A 16229-nucleotide genomic window follows, 5' to 3' on the forward strand; every position below is an offset into this window, starting at 1 on the left:
TGACCTCATTCTCCCTTTATGATATCCCAATTCATCCTCTTTGAATACATCCCAGAAATTTCTGTTAAAAAACCTTGTCCACAGTCTCTTATTTTCAGAGCCATGTCAAAAATGAGGTTGTTAAATCAGATCCTTCTAAACTGACCCTTGAAAACACTGGGAATAACCTGAAAACAAAGGGTTCCATATCTAGACAACTTAATTAAGAAACTGCATGTAAATAATTTCCATGAGATAGTTACCTTTACCTCTGCCAGTTTTCACAACCATTTATGTTCCTTCTCCCGGTCATTTTTACTGCTGCTTCAGTCAGTCATCTTCATTACTTCCTCATATTACATACCCTTGAAGGAGAAACGAAGGATATGCATTTCACAAACCCTCTCTTTGACCTGCTCTTCAAACCCTCTTAATTTCTATGCTCTTGTCACTGAGATTGGATTAATTTGACTCTATGCTTATATAAAAGGTGCAGAAATCTATACCGGAGCTTCTCTGTCAGCTTTTTGCCTGGCCTGTTGAGAGAAATAGGCGTTTCTTAATTTCTCTTTAAAAATTCCTACATTTTTAAGTGTAGGTGGGAGTCATTGCATTGAGTGACTAAACCAAATCTTTTCTGTGTCTGATTGTTTATTTTTAAGTTTCTCAGATAACTGTCCACTAATAGAGGATGGAAGTTGGGATTCTGCATCAAAAATTTAGGCCAAAGCCTCTGTCTCATGTCTGACATAGTCATGGACTGACTTTTGAAAATTAAAAGCTGTAATCAAATCAAGTGCCAAAACAAATTCAGTCATCCTCAGATGAAACTTTTATATCCAGGGAAATATATACCCAGGAAAATTATGCTGACACCCACTGTTTGAAATTTCTCTTTCAAAATGTGTAACTTTTAAACAAAAATAATTTTTTGCAACTTTTTCAGAAAGTTATATTTTGCATTGTTTTTTCCCCACATGTCCCTTGTTGTACCGTCCCTTTTTTTCAAAAAAGAAATTCACTGTGCACCATGATTACATAATCATCCACCACAGCCAAAAAGAAATAAAAAAAGAAGCATGACACACTGAAAGAATAATTGTCATCTTCAAGAGAGTTGTTTTCATCTTGGCAATGATCTCAGCAATAAATGTTGCAGTTTTCAGAAGTGATATTTCAGGGCTCTGGAGGCCAAAAATATTTTAGGAAATTTAAATTTTCATGGAGAAGAAAAATCCACTGAAAAACATCCATATTGGAATGAAAGTAAATTAATCATGTAAACCAACTGGAAATTCCAGTTTTGCCGGATTTCAGTTAGGGGATATGACACAACAATCTTTTTTTGAGTGTAAAAGTATAAATTCTAATATTCGGGGCCTTATATTGAGAAACCTTTGGAAAGTATAGCTGTATACTGTATCCTTGAGCATACCAGTGGTGACAGATTGAGAAAGACTTGTTTAGTCTTGTTGAAGTCATGGCATGTTTAATGAAATGTCCCTTAGTCAGTAAAACACTAAAATTTGTACTTACCTGCCTTTAAGCAAGAGAAAACTTCGTAAGTCTTGGATAACTGTATTAGCTTTTTGCTGTATCAGGAACAACATGCTCAGTATTTTGCAAAACTGAATTCTGAATCAATTATAAAAACTTCCTGTGGCATTTCATTTTTTCTTGGATTTCTTTTACAAAGAAAACCCTGAATCAATATTATTTAGTGTATGTTTGATTAGACAACACCTGAAAATCCTATAAATGAGTTACACAGTTAATGTTTAGCAAACCTTTTCATTATTTAGTAAAAAAAATGTTGATTAAGTCGTGGTACTTATTGTACCTGCATTATATTGTCTGTGTTTCTTATTCTGAAAATTATAAAGGGTAATCATAAACTACAATGTATTTTGAAACAAAAATTAAAAATTTTTCTTGCTTCTCCAGGAGTATATTGCTGTCAGATAAGCTGATGCCGTACTCTTGGATTTGATTTTTTTTCTTTAATGCTGAAAGTACTCTATTGCCAAAATTGGGCAAAGATCTCAAAACCTAGAAGTCTGAATATTGCTGCTATATAAGTCCAAAGGTACAGAACATGAACAGCCATTTCAACTGGTCTGAATCATGTTCATGAGTTTCTCTGATTTATCCTTCCATTGGCCCTTCTAGGAAGTACTTTTTTTTTTCCTTTTGCCCCCTGTCTTCTATATTTCATTTCATGTGTCTATCGAGGCTATGAAAGATAAAGCTATCTGCTTTCTTCTGCAGTAAAGAACTATATGGAATCAGTTCACCTGTCTGTCACTCCTCATTAAATTCTTACCCTCTTCATTCACATTCTGATCTTTGCAAATGAACATTTGCTTAATAAATGTTCCCAAGACTAACAGTGCAGAGTGAAAATCCCACACAGCAGTAAATTATTAACTCAGTCACAGGGGGAGTGCCATATATGACTTTTCAGAATGAGTTATTATGTGGATCATCATGTAATTATGAATTTTTCAAGCCATGATAGAGGAAAATTGAATATTTAATATTTTATGGACATATTCTGCACTGAGGACATCTTTCAAAATTTTATGATAATTTTTGGAGTGAGCAAAGAGCAGAACAAAAGTTACAAAATAATTACAAAGTGGAATATTTAATCACCATGGACATTGTTGGCGATTTCTCAAATTGCATAATATAATCAAGGTCGTGAACTTTTAATCACGATGTATTCAAATGGAAAAAATATGTGCATTAAAATTAATCTACAAGTATGTTTTGATTGTTTAAGAGATGAGAATATGAGTTTTCATACTGTATTGTGTAATAGATAGAATGATGTAAGTATTCATGGCAAGACAAGGGGCTGTCAAATGCTTCTGAATAGTCATGGATTGCCCCTACATGGGGCATTTAGAAATACAGAAACATGAACATAAACTGTGCTGCTTGCTCCAGGAAAGCTTGCTGTGAGCAGGGAACATGAGGGGGAGCAGTGCAGGTGCCTGAGCATAGTCGTTTTGCACAATTTTAAACATCCTGGGGTATTCACAGCATCCGTGTGAGACTGGCAGAGATAACACACAGTCTGTGGGAGACCAGAGCCCTTCTGAAGCAGCAGCTGGATGCCAGGCAGGATATCCTAAGGCATCTGAATGGTATTAGACACCTATGTTTAGGCTTTTGAATCACTCTTTGGGAATCAAAGCTGAAACCATGTGTATTTTAAATGCCACTAAAGTCCTGCATGTGGACAACAGACTCGAGCTGTGAACTTTGGAAAGCAAGAATCACTAAGGAAAGGAAAATATTTACTTTTTATTGTGATAAACAAGAATTTGAACAGAAAAAAAGTGTTTCTAAGGCTTTGTTTCCAGGGAGGAAACAAAAATAAATTCATCAAGCACTTGATAATAGGTGAAATGAGATGTTGTTTTTGGCACTTTAATAACCAATCAACTTAGTGCAAATCTACCATAAAAAAACCCAAGTATTGTTTTCCTTAGCAGTCTTTTACACCCTGCCTGAAAACCTGCTGAAAACCAAGGTAAGGAAAGTATGAAAGCTTGAGAAGCCTATAGAGCAAACCAAAATATATATAGTAAGTACATATTAGTCTGGAGCTACTTGTGGGGTCATGCATATTTACAGATTTCTTAAGTTTATTTATTATAATTTATTTGTTTAAATAATTTACTCCATGTGCATTACTAAAAGGTGCCTTTATGCCACACATAAAATAATTCACAGTTAAAATATAAATTGTGTCTGCTGTTACAGATTCCAAGACATCAGCCTGACTTCATTTGCCCAGAAGGTTAAATGATGGAAGCTAAAAGGTTTGGACCAGAATGACCCGACATTAGCAGTGTGCTCAAGTCTTAGTTGCAAAGTGCATACTTAAAAAACACAGCAGACAAGGGAACCAGTAGTTTCACCCAGATGCTGACAGGGTCCAAGCCACCCAAATATCGAGAATTCCCACATTGCCTTGATTCATGACTGTCTGATTCCAGACAGAATTTCTCCCTGCTCTTGCAGTGAGTAGATGAAGGCAGGTCCTGCAACACGCTGGGCTGAGAAGAGTTACTCAAAAAATTTAGTGTAATATATCCTTTTATTTTAATAACATTATCTATATATCTTTGGGTTGTGTATGGACATGTATGTACATTTATATACACAGTAATATATAATTTTCAATATGATGTACTACTGAACGTTTACCTGAACACTGCTGTGTTCCTTACTCCAAGGACAGCTCTCAACACCATTCAGAATGAGGCACTTCTAAAATTTCAATCATCTTTTGATTTTGGAAAGAAAGTTAAAAGGTGTCTGGGAGAAAAAGAAAACATTTTTCTTTCAAAGTACAAATAAATCTAGACTTTGTAAAATGCTAGGAGCCAAGTACTGCATGTCAAGTGTGTGATTACAGTATACAATAATAAGAATAATATTTCTTCTCTCTGCAGGAACATCATTGATAAATGACCTGGCTCAAATCCTGTGATGATGTCAATAATGAATAACAATTCCAGTCAAGGTAATTACAGTTTTTCTACCTGTAATTACACTGGCAGTTTCAAATATGGACAATACCTTTTGTTGTTTCCAGTTTTGATTATGTATTTGGATTACTACATGCTATTAAATTAATTGATCTCTCCAAAAATGACTATCAAAGACAAATTAAGTGTACGAAGGTCTTGGGAATGAACAACATGTAGAAATGTTATTTCTATTAACATTTTGAAACAGTACGTTTGCTTAATGTTCAGCAAAGAAACTTCTTCATATCTTTGCTCATGAAACTAAATAACTGGTATTAGGATCAGAAAAGCATGTCATCTATTGGCTAGCTGGTGCAGTGTTCTGGTGACATTGCCTAGGTGTTTTTACCTTCATGTGGATCTCCAAAACAAACATCTTGAAACTCATCTCTGCAATTTCTCTGCAGAAATGAAGTTTCAGGTTTTCTCACTGTTAGTAATCTCTAGCCCTGACAGTTTGTGGTGTGGACATTTCACAGGTAACAGTGACATCCAGCCCCATGCATTAATGTCACAGTGCCACCTCTGCCCCTTCAGTAGCACTCCAGGGATTTTTAAAAGCTAATGAGCGTTTCTAGCTGTAACAGCAGAACAGCAATCACAGACAAACGCCCAGGTGGATTTCCTTGCTTGCCTAGGCATTTTTTTTAATGATTTTATATAGCAACCAACCATGCTGTACTTTTAAGGATGCCTCTAGTGCAGGGGTCCTCAAACTTTTTAAACAGGGGGCTGGCACGTGGATGAAGTGTCAGGCAGTCATCTGTGGCTGCTTGGTTTCCTCCCCAACCCCCGGCGGGGGGTGGGTGTGGGTGGGGTGGGGTGTCTGTAAATACTGGGGGCCAGATTGAGGACCCTGGGGGGCCATATCCGGCCTGCGGGACGTAGTTTGAGGGCCCCTGGTCTAGTGATAAATCTTCTTCAGCCTGTTCAGGAACGTAGATTCCAGGAGCTTACCAAGTATGAATTGTTTCCTATTGAAACCAAAGCCAAAACCTTTACTGGAAATGTAAAGCAGCAGCACTAGGTCCCTGAGCCAGTCTCATATCACCAAAAAAAATGGTCTATACTAAATTAATGACCAGTGTAGAGTACCATAAAGAAATACTATAGAAAACTGATATTTTAAGTGGGGTCTGACTGGGAGTCACTTACTAACAAAGAAAAATGAATGCCCTAATTTTGCAAAGGCACAAACCCCCAAAAGCAGTATTAAAAAACACTGCTCCCAATCACAGTGAACAGAACAAAGTCCTGACTGACAAGGGACATGCACAGCATCCCCCGCTACACTAGTGTTTTCTTTGAATAGTAAACAAAAGCCATATTTAGCACTTCCATAGCACTTTATATGCTCAAAGGACTTCACTAACCATTACTGGCATATCTAGACGCTTCTTATATGCAGATGAATGCAGATATGACAGTAGGCATTAGAAGGCAGGATATTAGAATACATTAGCAAATGGACAATAGAAAACAGCTGGTTTGACTGACTGTGGGGGATCTGAGTCAAGAGTAGCGGTTCTGATTGCCGTCATGGCTTAGAAACTCATCATTTAATTAACAATATAAATATTTTAGAAATTAACATTTTATAAAACCACAATAAGAGGTTCCATTTTGAGAATGGGAAAGGATTAATTCACAGTTGGCTGCACCGATGGCATCCAGCCTTCATTTACTTGCCTTACAACAACACACTCGGCGAGAATTAATACAGCACAATTCACACCCTGTCATGTCTCATTACTTAATTATGAAATGTCTGTAGTACTTTGGACATTACTGCGCCTGTTTGATTGGCTGTGACTGATGTCATACCCACTTTAATACTAGCTGGTACATGCATGGATAGGCCTGTCCTCCTCCTCACCATTTTCCTTCTTTCTATTCATGAATTCTATTTCATAACAGTAATAATATACTCCAGGCGGTGCATTTCCAGGGAATTATTGCATTTCTCAAGTGGGTAAAGTCATTTGGCCTTTCAGCCTTATGCCTTGCAACACCTTCCTAGGCATGTTATAATTGCCCAGAAATACGCTATATCTTGTATATTATAATTCTTACATGCCACTGTTTCTTTTTCACTTGCCCAGCCCAAATAGACTCCAATAGCAAAAGAGAAGTTGTCAGCTGCATTTTTTTTCAAATGGGTCTCTCGGATGTATTTGCAAGACGTGGAGTGTCTCATGCACATATAATTTAAATGCATTAATTTACAAATATTAATCATTTAACATCCTGTAGAAAATATAATGGCCACATTCTCATGTCCCTTGGCAATTCCAGAGCACTGTCTCCTGTATCTCTGAGGTGGCAGTAGCACAAGATGACACACTTGATTTAATAAGAATGTAGAGCCACATGCAGTGATATGCTTAGATATTTTTAAGAAGTGAGATCCTACAGTAAATGTTTATGAAAGCTTAAAAGGAATCATTTCTGTAGAGCAATCTTTGAGTCTAATGATTAAAGAAAGTACAAGACATTCTGCTCGGTTTATGGTAAACTACTGAAGTTGAAACTTACTTTAAGTAGGAAGAGAAAATAATTTAGGCATCAAAAATATCCTCAGAATTAAACAGCAAAAATTCTTACAAGATATTTCTAGGCCCTCCAACACAGAAGTCCGACATACACACTTATAGATGAGAAGAGCTGGACTGAATCTCTTCTGAGTTACTAGGGTTCACTTTTGAAGGTATGATTCAGCCTGCCATGAATATTTTGTACTCCTGTAGTAATTTTCAGTTGAATACCTCTAATAACTCAATGAGCTTTAATGAATCAAGCCTTCTGGCAAAGTCCAGAAGGAAGGTCAATTTAGTAGAAACTAAATTATGGCAGTTTGCTAGGTTAGCACTTATACCTGTAATTATAAAATGGAAAACCACTCTCCTGCCAGAGTCAAATATTCTTCCAGTAGTTCCATCCTTATTTTACTTTTTGCTTCCTCTGTAGGTGACATCTGCCAATGTCTGAACTAGGGCTGCCCTACACTTAGCCATAATAAATGTAAGATTGAAGGATGACTGCACAGTTAAACACAAACCTGTGCCTCATGGTGCTTCATGCCCCCATCCTTTCTTCCCATGTCTGTTACAGCCATACCTCAAATGTGAAAAAGTACTGCACAGTGCCTCCTCTGAAACTTAACCAGCTCAGGTGCTGAATTCCCCTCTATTAGAATGAGCTGATAAATAAAATTAATGAATTAGTGCCACAGCCAAAAGTGAACACATTTCGGCAGCTGAGAAGTGCATACATTTGTGCCATCTATGGCAAAGGGCTGTTAAAGCTCTGAAGAGACTGTTCTCAAAATAACTGGGGCAAGAACAAGCTTGAGATTTTAATTTTGCATAATATGTAATGTCAAGTTTATAAATAAATAACAAATTGGAGTTTCCCATAGTTCCCTTCTTCAGTTTTGGTATACCTGCTGTAAACCAACATGGTCCTGGAGAAAACAAAGTGTAAGGCTAACCAAGTTTACGGCCCTGCTTTGTGGAAAATAAAGCAAGGGTAGATGTACTAGAACAGAGAACTGGGATATATTCTATGAGAAAATTTTTCTTCAGAGTCAACATTTAAGACCTATTTAAAATGTCAGTGAATTGAAGGTAGAGATGAAGATGGGTCCAAACCACATTCTCAAATTCAACATATCTCTTAAAAGAGGGAAAATAATAAAAGAAGGTCAGCATTAAATCCAGAACAATTGTGGACTTAGGAAGACTGACATTTCCCATCATCCATGAGCTCTAACCCAGTAGCTTCTTCAACCCCATTTGTCAGAAAACCAGAAAGTCTTAGTCTTTGATGGTGTCTTTTCTCCTCTTGTAGGTATTATCTTTGGCTAAGTTACTTGAATGCCTCAATACCCTTTGGGACCAGCTCCTGAGTGACTCGAGCATTAACGGCACTGCATTAAGTTCCCGCCATCTCTGCCTGAGGGACCATAAACCATGTCTCCCACCTGCATGAAGAATGCTTTCATCAGCTAACAACAGTTATACTGAATCTGGAAGCTCTCAGTCTTCTTGTTAAGCTGTTTCACTTTGTGTAAAACAAACACTCCTTCACACAGAGGGGGAACCAGTACTGCCTTCTACCTGAGTTTCCTAACCACTCGTCTAAACATCCGTCTTCATCTGCTTTCTGACACGACAGCATCCTCTGCAACAGGACAGCCCGCATCCTACTAGACTATCCTAATGGCAAAGCTATGAGGGGAAAAGGTAGAAAAATTTCCTTCTCCTGTATGTGTGTGTGGAGAGGGCAGAGGCTTAGCTGCCTATTCCTGCACTTCATGCAAGCAAGCTCTTGTTTTATGACTCCCAGAAGGACCTAAATAAGAGGCTGAAAGAAGGGGACCAATACAGCATAACAGTGCCAAGACTTAAGCTTACGCATCCAGCTACAGAAATTTCAGATTTCTATGCTTTTAGGAGCAGGTTTGAGTGTCATTGTTGCCACTGTTTTCCCATGTTAGATTTAGACACTTGAAAAGGCATGTGAGTACTTCATTTTCCCTTGAGAATATGAACCTTAATACACAGCATTTTAAGCTGTAAAGCAGCTTGGGAAGTACTGGGATTGATGTCAGGTAGGTAACAAATACTGGCTCACTGTCTGATGTTGTGTTCATCCCTGGAAATCAACAGGTACCCGGCATCAGTCATGCTGAGTCCCTGACATGCAGGTAACCCCTCATTACAGATGTGCAGTACTTGGCTCTAGGATCATTTTACCGTTTTCCTTAAATTCATTGCACTTTGAACCAGGCTTTGAACAAGGTAATGATGGACATCTGGTTTCAAATAGAGGGGATTTCTAACAATTACTATCAGCTAAACCTGGAAACCTATCAAATGGCAATAATAATATATAAAAAAATCAGATATTAGGTCATAGTGGATTATTTTACCAGTACAGAAGAAAGATCTGACAAATTGAAGATAACTATTTTAAATATCCAAAAACATCTGAAAACCTGCCAGCCTTCCTCTATGATACAAATTCTTTCTCTTTAGAAGAATTATACTTTTTACTCTTTGCTCTTGTTTATTATCAGTGTAATAGTCTTTCACCTGAGAAAACAACAGTGTTATCAGTGCATGATCACATAGCGGTATGGATAAATAAATAATGACAAAATTGTAGATGAATATAGTTTGTGAAATACCGATGAAGTTACAATTGTTTTCAAAACACTTTTAAAGATTCAGTATTAAAGGTACACACTTCTGTAAAATTACAAACCGTTTTAAAACCAGCTGTGTAGAAAGGCAATGATCAAACATAATTTATCAAATTGATTTTACTACAAATAATGTATTATTACTTACACAGATCCATAAGAACCTAGAACTCAAGGACTGACTAAGTGCATTGAACTCTTATTGGTAGTACTAAAGGCAAGTGAAAAAGTTAAACAGACTAATTAATAGAATAAGCCTGCAAAATATGTATTTCATATCATATATATTTCAAATTAGGGATTATCTCCATACTTAGTTTTTCAGGATGAACTCATGCATCAGCAAGGAGTTAAAGTTTCAGTCGGTTGTGAATTTGAAGATATTCTTATCTTAATCATGACATCATTTACTTAGTTCAGAAAGACTCAAGTGATGTCTAACAATTACATAAATAAAGAATTCTGCCATGTAAGTATTGAAATGTGACAGGTATTTTTGCTTTGCAATGATAATAGGGCCACGAGTGATATGAATTTAAAGGGAATAGAATCTATTCTGTTGAAGACATTTACTTTCATTGTTAGCACATACATTTGCACTAGCAACATAGTTTATGTTTACCAGAAAAGCTGCCATTCAACAGACAGATGGCTCCAGTGGCAGAACGCAAAGCAACTCACACAAATTGTTCAGTGATTTCCCAAACTACTTTAACAATGTATTCCAAATTCCCATCATTTTATGTGTAAGTATAATTTATTCATTGGTGTCACTTATACAGCCCCTATCACTCCAATCTGAGTACTTCCCAGTATTATCAAGCATATATAGAAGATGTATTATTTCTCCTTCTCCTTCTTTCCAATCAGCAAATATTTTAGAATTATTTTATTTTACCATATATCTATATCTCTGTCTATTTGGCAAGAAAGAATAAATCCCACTTCACTATCACGACTTTTACCATATGCATACACCCATATATAAATAAAAATACAAATATGCTTTTTACATATTCATATATCATATGTATACCACATACAAATATAAATGGTAAAAGTTGTGATGGAGAAGTGGGATTTGTTCTTTCTTCCCAAATACATAGATTTTATTTTCTGGGGAGACTTAATCTACTTTTTTTAGCTCCAGTACCTTCAATGTTTTCTTCCAGAGAAGCCACTCTTGGAAAGAAACTTCGGGGTGCCTGTCTGTTCTCTGTGTGTGCATGGCAGGGTGACTTTAAGAAGCCATACATTCTCTTCAGTACCAGCACTGCATCTCGAGGCAAGGCACATACCAGTATTGCACATTTTATTTCCAAAGTGCTGAATATGGCCCAAAATCATCTCTTTGTTCTGGAAGTCTTTGATTCCAAACAACTCCAAGCACCAGGGAAGTAATGCTCAGATTATTCTGAAGTCCAAATTCTCACCTCAGCATGGTGGTATCCTTTTCAATGGTGACATTTACTTGCAATAGTTAAGCCAGATAAACTTAGACAGGAATCATTTTGTACTTCTCGAGCCCAAGCTCAGTCCTCCCAAGAAGGGAAGATGAGGTTGAAGTCTGAGATAACTGCAAAATCCTTTTGTAGGAAGAGGATGACTATACAGCAGGCAGGGGGAGTTCTGATCTGGAAGCACCACTCTGCTGGGCACCCCTTGGGGAGCCAGCATCAATGTCCACCCACACACAAAATAGCCACACAGCGCAGCCAGTTAGGTCCAGTGTGAGACTAGTGCCAATCCTACATGTACAATTTGTCGCCTTCAACCTTGAATTGGCTTGCCTGTTCGCGCCACAGAGAAGAGAGAGGAGAAAGCAAAGAGAAACTCTTTCTCAGAAGGCAGCACTCCACACAAAGAAATATCACCTCACAGCCCAGGAGCGGGACCTTCCCAGCTAGCCTGTTGACCTGCAGGAGCTTGAGCCAATTTTCTACCAGAACATGGCAGAAATCAGCAGGTGCCAGGGCTGAGAGATGTTTGTGTTGTGGGACATGGACCCAAGCATGTGCCATGCTCCCTGTTCCCACAGGGCAATCAACAATCCTGTACAGTGTATCTTTCATGTTCATGGACCAGACTAATCAGGGCATGCTACAAGGATAACTGAGTTACTTACTTGTTGCAGCTCAGAGAGGAGAAGAAAGTGGATGTGGAGCAACGGGTGCGATGGGGTAGCACCCCATTTGTACCCATTTGTACATGTACTTTCATGTACATGTACCATACATTTGTATGGTACATACATGTATGTATGTATGTACATACATGTATGCACATACATACAAATGCACCATACATTTGTACATGTACTTTCATGTACAAAGTATCTGTACAGTGTTTCTTTCATGTTCATGGACCAGACTAATCAGGGTATGCTACAAGGACAACTGTGTTAGTTAATTGTTGCAACTCAGAGAGGAGGAGAAAGTGGATGTGGAGCAATGGGTGCAATGGGGTAGCAAGTTTCTATGGGGAATTCTGCATTCAAATAAAAACTAATCTGTTCAGCCTTTCTTGGCCTATATGGTTCTGCATATGGCTTTTGGTATTGCTAGAGCTTCTTTGAAACCAGTGTAGCAGAGTAGGTCTGCTTTTGCAGCAAGGTGGGAGTTGGGGTACGCTGCTCAGGTGGTTAGCTGTGGCTGTGTGGTGACTGACAAGGGACACAAACGGCATCAGACTATAAATAAATGGGGGCTGGTGATCAAATCACACCGAGCTTGGTCAGTATGACCACAAGTGTGAGAGCAGTGACTTTCCATTTCTGGACACTGAAATTGGAAAGGACCAGCTGTATCAGCTGAATATTCACAGGTCCATGGGGCCTGATGGGATTCATCCCAAAGTGCTGAAGGAACTAGTGGATATTACGGTAGGACCCTTCTCAATCATCCACCAAAGACCTTCAGAGTCTGGGCAGGTCCCTGCTGACTGGAAGCTAGCCAATGTTATTCCAACCTACACAAAGGGCATGAAGGAAGACCCAGGGAACTACAGACCTACTAGCGTAACTTCAGTTCCTGGAAAAAATTACGGAGATTTTACTGGGTACTACTGAAAAGCATTTAAAGAATAAGGCAATTACCAGGCATAGTCAACACGGGTTCACAAAAGGAAAAGCCTGTTCAACTACTTTGATACCCTTCTATGATAAGGTCACCCACCTAGTGGGTGAAGGGATGGCGGTGGATGTAGTTGTTCTGGATTTTATTAAGGCTTTGATACTGTCCCTCACAGTATTCTTCTGGCCAGGTTGTCAAGCTGTGGGATGAGTGGGTTTATGGTGTGCTGGGTGAAGTACTGGCTGAAGGGCAGAGCTCAAAGGGTTGCAGTGAATGGGGCTACATCTGGCTGGTGACTGGTCACCAGCAGCGTTCCTCAGGGTTCAATTTTAGGGCTGGTCCTGTTTAATATATTTATCAATGATCTGGATGCAGGAGTTGAATGCACCCCTAGTAAACTTGCTGATTATCTCAGACTGGGAGGTGCTGTTGACTCTTTTGAGCAACAGGAGGCCTTGCAGAGGGATCTAGATAGATTGGAACATAGGGTAATGGTTAATGGGATGAAATTCAACAAGTTGACATGCCAAATTCTGCACCTAGGGTGGAGTAACGCTGGGTACAAGTATAAACTGGGGGAGAGGTAGCTGAAGAAAGGGGTCTGGGGGTGCTGGTCGACAGCAGGCTCAGTGTGAGTCAGCAGTGTGCCCTGGCAGCCAAGGGGGCAAACCACATCCTGGGCTGCATCAAACACAGCACAACCAGCCAGTCAGAGGGGTGATTATCCTGCTGTATTCAGTGCTGGTGCAGCCTCACCTGGCGTGCTGTGTGCATTTCTGGACCCCACAATATAAGAAGGATGTGAAAGTCCTTAAAAGCATCCAGAGGAGAGCAACAAAGCTGGTGAAGGGCTGAAAGACACGTCCCATGGCGAGTGGCTAAGGGCTTTGGGCTTGTATAGTTTGGAGAAAAGGAGGCCCAGGGGCGACCTCATTGCTCTCTGCAGCTTCCTGAGGAGGGGGAGTGGGGAGGGAGGTGCTGAGCTCTTCTCCTGGGTATCTAGGATGCATGGGAATGGTTCAAAGCTGCACCAGAGGAGGTTCAGACTGGACATTCGGAAGCATCTCTTTACCAACACGGTGGTCAAACACTGGAACAGGCTTCCTAGAGAGGCAGTCGATGCCACAAGACTGTCACTGTTTAAGAGGTATTTGGGCAATGCTCCTAATAATATGTTTTAATTTTTGGTCAGCCCTGCAATGGTCAGGCAGTTGGACTAGATGATCACTGTAGGTCCCTTCTGACTGAAACACTCTAGTCTAGTCTATTCTACATTTTGTAGAAAGACACACCAAGGGGCCATATGTAGCTTTATTGGCATGGTGATGCCATGTCAATAAAGCAAGAGACATAGCCAGAAGTGGATAATTCAGAGAAACCCTGAGGGCACTTCCAAACTCAACATTGCAAATGGGGAATGGCACAGCACAGTGCATGTTGCACATGCCGGGACATCCACACATGGAGAAGTGGGTTGTATGGGTTATGTTAAATGTCTAGCAGCAGAACAGCGAAGCATGCTGTGGCAACAAACTCAGGAGTTTTGTCTACCACCAATGTTGCTGTCAGCAATGACTAACAAGTAGGGAAAAGTTTAACAGGGAACATGACATTATAGGATGAAGGAAACAGGGTGAGTGGAAGGATTTCCCAGGATCAGAGCCAAAATCTTTGATGGCTTCTGAGGCAAGATATCCATTTGGAATTGACTGATGTATTTGCATGTGGACAAATAGGAACATTTTACCTATTAAATGCTCTATGTATCAGAGGCTGATCAGGACATTTTTAGAATGAATCTCTTTATCAAATTTTTAGTATCAAATCTTTCAGAAAACAACACTGGTTTATTAGTACTCAGGTTTTTTAATAAAATAGCTGCTTCTATGTCACATTAACCATGTAAATATTTGAATTTAAGCCTAAAAGCACTGAACTAATGGCTACCTGCTGAAATAGAAGCTCTTGTCAAAGAATGAAAAACAAAGCTCTCCATACACTCACACAAAACTGAGCTAGAAACAACTTCTTTTCCTTCACCATGCAGCATACCATAGTCAGTGTGTCTCCTTCTGAAAAAAAGAGAAAAACCACACGTAATATCCTCACATTAAAATTTGTAATTCAATTAAAGCCCTACAAATTTTATGCCTTCTTCCTGTGTGCTCCATCAGCTGGAAGACATAAGACAATTCAGCAAGTGCAGACTTCTTACACCAAAGGAATCAATTCCAAAATGAAGTTGTTCAGGAAAATAAAAAGTTTTGCATTCAATTTTCTCTGATATTACTCCTGTAGAGCCACCTAGAGCACGTCTAATATTGTTAATAGCAATAAGGGGTGTGAGGCGCAGGGCAGGAGGGTAGGGAAAGCAGTTTGCCTGGTACTTCTCTTGTCAGAGAATATTAATCTCTAGTTGTATGCATGAGGTGAGGAAATGATAGTTCTCTGTATGCTACGAATCCAAGACTTGTTTTTAAGCTGTCAAGAAAATCTGGCCAGTTAGAGGAACTACTAAAAGTGTTTGCCACTATGCAGCTTGTGGTACTGGTGGTGGCTGCGGTACTGGTGTTTAGACAGCTGTCATGTGCAGACAGGATCTCCCTATGGAGGGCTTCGAAAGCATGTGCTTCTTTGACCATGCAGGTAACTCAAGCATCTCTTTAAGGATGTCTGCTTCTCTAAATACTTGCTTATAGACTTGGCTTGAACTGTAGACAATATACCTGGCTACATCGCTGACCTCCATGTGATGTAACTCGACATTAAAAGAGGCATTATTTAATGCTTTTTAAAGCACATGATAGACAAAGAAGAGTTTTGTTCCTGTCACTCATCAAATGTATGACTTTGTGCAAGCCAGCTTCCTTGGCATCCATATACCCACAGAGGCTATGATTTACAACAGAGGTTATTCTTAGGTCAAAAAACTGTAACGAAAATAAATCACTATTGCAGTGCCCTATGGGACAATGAAACAAGGGAGATTATAAATAGAGGATATATTTAAATTTAGAATTATACCCTCTTCTCACACTCACAAAGATGATTTTCATACGAATTCAAGCCTATATAGGCTGAAGTGAGGGATTATTGCTGGACTGCTACCATACTTCAAAGAGGAACTTACTCTTGCTGCACCTTATATGAGAGACACATCTGCTAAACATCTGCAATTCATTTTTCTTTTATTCTCAGATCAACGAAATTTGCAACAAATTTGGTTTCCACTGACACTTTGTTAAAGAGAGATGCTTTTACTGATCTTGCCAACATTAATGTTCATGGCAATGCTTGAATTATTCAGGCCTGCTTTACTTAAAAACAACTTATGAAGCTCCATAAATGTATGGAGCTATTAGGAACATATTGTAATACAGCTTGTCTGACTTGAAGACCTAACCCTATTAAATGAGATCACTAACA

General features: G+C 39.0%; 2 long non-coding RNA genes across 3 annotated transcripts in view; one reads left to right on the forward strand and one right to left on the reverse strand.

The window, feature by feature from the left end:
- The window catches only part of LOC114015098 (uncharacterized), a 27063-nt gene continuing 10834 nt past the window's right edge, over window positions 1–16229 (reverse strand). Inside the window, exons 3-4 of one of the 2 annotated variants that reach the window (XR_003558859.2) lie at window positions 14808–14875; window positions 1–344 (exon numbers count right to left, since the gene is read on the reverse strand). This is a non-coding gene — a long non-coding RNA (uncharacterized LOC114015098). Of the gene's footprint in view, window positions 345–13198; window positions 13271–14807; window positions 14876–16229 lie in introns of those variants that run through there. The other variant, XR_003558860.2, reaches the window with a different exon arrangement.
- Window positions 3753–16229, forward strand: part of LOC114015097 (uncharacterized) — a 24621-nt gene continuing 12144 nt past the window's right edge. Inside the window, exons 1-3 of the long non-coding RNA XR_003558858.2 lie at window positions 3753–3812; window positions 4449–4519; window positions 8376–8770. This is a non-coding gene — a long non-coding RNA (uncharacterized LOC114015097). The remainder of the gene's footprint in view (window positions 3813–4448; window positions 4520–8375; window positions 8771–16229) is intronic.

This window comes from Falco cherrug, chromosome 2, assembly GCF_023634085.1.
Source record: "Falco cherrug isolate bFalChe1 chromosome 2, bFalChe1.pri, whole genome shotgun sequence".
Classification (NCBI taxonomy): domain Eukaryota; kingdom Metazoa; phylum Chordata; class Aves; order Falconiformes; family Falconidae; genus Falco; species Falco cherrug.